Raw genomic sequence first — 4,220 nt, 5'->3', positions numbered from 1 at the left:
AGGTAGCGCCACTATGCAAGCGCGCTAGCGGAGGAGCAGAAAGAACTGCGCAGAAACGTATGCGCACAAACACATTAATGCGTTGCCTGCAAGGGAGCTTTGCTCGGGACATTTGATGTGACGTCATCGCCTACGGGAGCGTATGCCGTGACGTCAAACTTAACGATTTACCTGTATTTTTTAAATCGATTTATCTCGGTATCTAGAAGTCGTAGAAGAAAAAGAAAATTTCCGTTGGTCCACATTTTTCGTGCTCTATGACTTTGAAACATCACACAAGTAAGCGCAACTGATCTATTGGGAAAATATTATTAATAAAAGGTCGATTCCTACGTAAAAAGTTGTGAGAAATCCAAATCTGAAGTCAAAACTCCGAAAAAGTAACTTTAGAAGGTCGAAAATTCAATTTTTAATTGCCGTTTCAATTAAAAAGTTCATAGAGTTGTGACGTCAGACTTAATGTCAAAATGCGCAGAAACGCTTGCGCACAAACAAACGAAGCGTGAGTCATGAATTATGACTTCATCGCCTACGGGAGCATATGTCGTGACGTCAAACTTTACGATTTATCGGTATTATTTAAATCGATTTATCTCGGTATCTAGAAGTCGTAGAAGAAAAAGAAAAATTTCGTTGGTCCTCATTTTTCCTGCTCTATGACTTTGAAACATCACACAAGTAAGCGCAACTGATCTATTGGGAAAATATTATTAATAAAAGGTCGATTCCTACGTAAAAAGTTGTGAGAAATCCAAATCTGAAGTCAAAACTCCGAAAAAGTAACTTTAGAAGGTCGAAAATTCAATTTTTAATTGCCGTTTCAATTAAAAAGTTCATAGAGTTGTGACGTCAGACTTAATGTCAAAATGCGCAGAAACGCTTGCGCACAAACAAACGAAGCGGGAGTCATGAGTTATGACGTCATCGCCTACGGGAGCATATGTCGTGACGTCAAACTTTACGATTTATCGGTATTATTTAAATCGATTTATCTCGGTATCTAGAAGTCGTAGAAGAAAAAGAAAAATTCCGTTGGTCCTCATTTTTCCTGCTCTATGACTTTGAAACATCACACAAGTAAGCGCAACTGATCTATTATCATAGAGGTACCTATAAATACAGTGAAATAAAAAGATGATAATAAACATGTGATCACTCAGAAAAAGAGTCAGAAGGGTGAAGGGGCAGGGGCACCCAAAAACCAAAAAGAATCTCTCTGACAGTGGGCCTTCTGGCAAACCTGGACAGCTTACAATACCATTATAGCGCCTGAATACTTTTTCAAACGCAACATGTTGTACTTTTCCTTATTCAGAATGTAAAGCACATTGCATACACATTCTATTCTATGTATGTATATTTTTTGTGGACCACGAAGTGTGGCGTTATTTTGATAAAGCTAAGAATTTTATTATTCTTAGCTCCTATTAGGTATTCTTAGTTATTTTGAACAAGAAATAGGTAGGTACAACAACATTGTCTTTCGGCTGGACTGCCTACTGTCCTCGTAAAATCCAGCATCCAGCGTTCCAGCCAGACCAACCATTACAGCCGGTGGAAACTGGGAAGCATCGCATCATGACGGTTCGAGGACTTCAACAGCTCAAAGTCGGGGGTAGGTACCACATTTGAGCGACCTTTGTCTTAATTTCCTTCAAGATTTGAACTTTACTTGCGTTTGCCTCGAGAGGGATGATCTATCTGAAATCGGGATTGGTTAAAACCTTTTGCCTCCACAGGGATGATATCTGAAATCTGAATCTGGATGGGTTAAAACCTTTTGCCTCCACAGGGATGATATCTGAAATCTGAATCTGGATGGGTTAAAACCTTTTGCCTCCACAGGGATGATATCTGAAATCTGAATCTGGATGGGTTAAAACCTTTTGCCTCCACAGGGATGATATCTGAAATCTGAATCTGGATGGGTTAAAACCTTTTGCCTCCACAGGGATGATATCTGAAATCTGAATCTGGATGGGTTAAAACCTTTTGCCTCCACAGGGATGATATCTGAAATCTGAATCTGGATGGGTTAAAACCTTTTGCCTCCACAGGGATGATATCTGAAATCTGAATCTGGATGGGTTAAAACCTTTTGCCTCCACAGGGATGATATCTGAAATCTGAATCTGGATGGGTTAAAAAACCTTTTGCCTCCACAGGGATGATATCTGAATTCATGTCTGACTGAGATTGGGGTTGAATTAGAAGTTTGGATTGTCTGCGCTTTATTACAGCAGTATTCGAGGTCTATTGCTATTAGACCTACCGTCTATTAAGAATGAACCAGAGTTCGATAGTTCTTTTGAAGATAGGTACCGCGAGTAGGTGGTACCTAGGATTTTTTTTTTCCATTTTTCAGGTTTCTTTGTCGCTGAGTTCCGTGCCTAATACGATGGAATAGGTAGGTGGTCCCTTTTTTTTGCTTTGCCCTTTTAGACGTGGTTGACAGCGGAAGAACTAACTGCTATACCTGAATGTTTTCCGTCCTGAATCGAAGAAGAGGGAAGACAGGATAACCCCAGCGCTATCGAGAACCGAAATTATCCCATCAGGAGTAACAGCACATCCGCCGGGCGGGATACGCCACCGCGGGCCTAGCGCTTACGAGGCCAGACACTCTACCCAACTAGCTACTAGCGGTCTCAGTTCGATTGCTTCAATCGATAAGGTTAGTTTTATACGTATAGTATTTGAAGGTGGATCAGATGTCAGTGATACACTCAAATGAATTTATAGATTACACAATCGCTAGCGGATAGAGAAGACGGCAAGATAAGCTAATATTATAGGACATATACCTTATTATGCTATCCCATGGTAATCCTTTTTTTTAGATCGTCCCTTACCTTATTATTATATTATTATAATAATAAAAGGAGTAGTGGCGGGCTATTGTATCGCTTCGGTGTGTCTGTCTCTGTCTGTGCCATAGAGGACTGTATCAAAACTGGTCGACCTTATACTCAAATACTCTTTTCATCAGGAACACGAAAGTGTGGTGCGAATTTTTTTCCCAAAAAAACAAAAAAAAAAAAAAAAAAAAAAAAAACTGGTTTTCCCGGAGGGACGGATGCAGCTTGTTTTTTTTTTTTTTTTTTTTCAAAGGTTGCGTCAACATAAGTACCTACGTACCAAAATGTTCCTATAAACATGCGAAAAATGTTGTACAAATACCTAGGTAGGTATAAAGGTAAATAGATATTCTTTTAAGTCTTCTGATATGATTAACGTAGGTACCTATCTGGACAAAAAACGTCATCATAGCTCCGGAATTCGGATCATCCGAACAAAATGGTACCTACTTACATAATTATGTAGAATCGTGAAACAGGATCATTTTTACACCAGTTACCCACAAGTTATAATCATCACTAATATCCTCGTGATGAACTACCTATGTATGAGTCATTCAAAAACCATCTCAGTACCTATCTCATTTCTGGAAATCCTATACATAGGTACTGAATACTGAGGTTATTCAGAACGAATAGAACGATTTGTATGGCTGCATTTAGTTGCAACACAGTAAAGTTTGACGTAGATACCTAGCTACTTATGAGAAGATTATAAAGTGCACTTGTATGAACCACAGAACCATAATTATTTATATATAAGAACTCTACATTCGTAAGAACATTGAATACCTTAGATATCTATAATGGAAAACAAGACCTAGGTCGTAGGTAAAATCTACTCTGCTCAGTATCGTAATAAGGCACCAAGGCATAACCATTAATGCACGATTTTGATACCCTCCCATCCGGATATCAATCACACCCAACGTTAATTAACTTCAGTGATTTATTGGGAACATATTTCTTCATTAATTCTTTGAACAGCCCCTTGATAAGTTGTCCTTCCGGTGATGCACTTGTTGGTCTTTATCAGCTAATCAAAATCACAGTAAAAAAAAAAAAAAAAAAAAAAAAAAAAAAAAACTTGTTTTTTTTCAAAGGTTGCGTCAACAAGCACCTACGTACTAAAATGTTCCTATAAACATGCGAAAAATATTGTACAAATACCTAGGTAGGTATAAAGGTAAATCTTCTGATATGATTAACGTACCTATCTGGACAAGAAACGTCATCATAGCTCCGGAATTCGGATTATTCAAACAAAATGGTACCTACTTACATATGTAGATTCGTGAAACAGGATCATTTCCACACCAGTTACCCACAAGTTATATCATCACTAATATCCTCATGATGAAC

Source organism: Diaphorina citri, unplaced genomic scaffold (genome assembly GCF_000475195.1).
Source record: "Diaphorina citri unplaced genomic scaffold, Diaci psyllid genome assembly version 1.1 scaffold79, whole genome shotgun sequence".
NCBI lineage: Eukaryota > Metazoa > Arthropoda > Insecta > Hemiptera > Psyllidae > Diaphorina > Diaphorina citri.
This window is presented reverse-complemented; position numbering follows the sequence as displayed.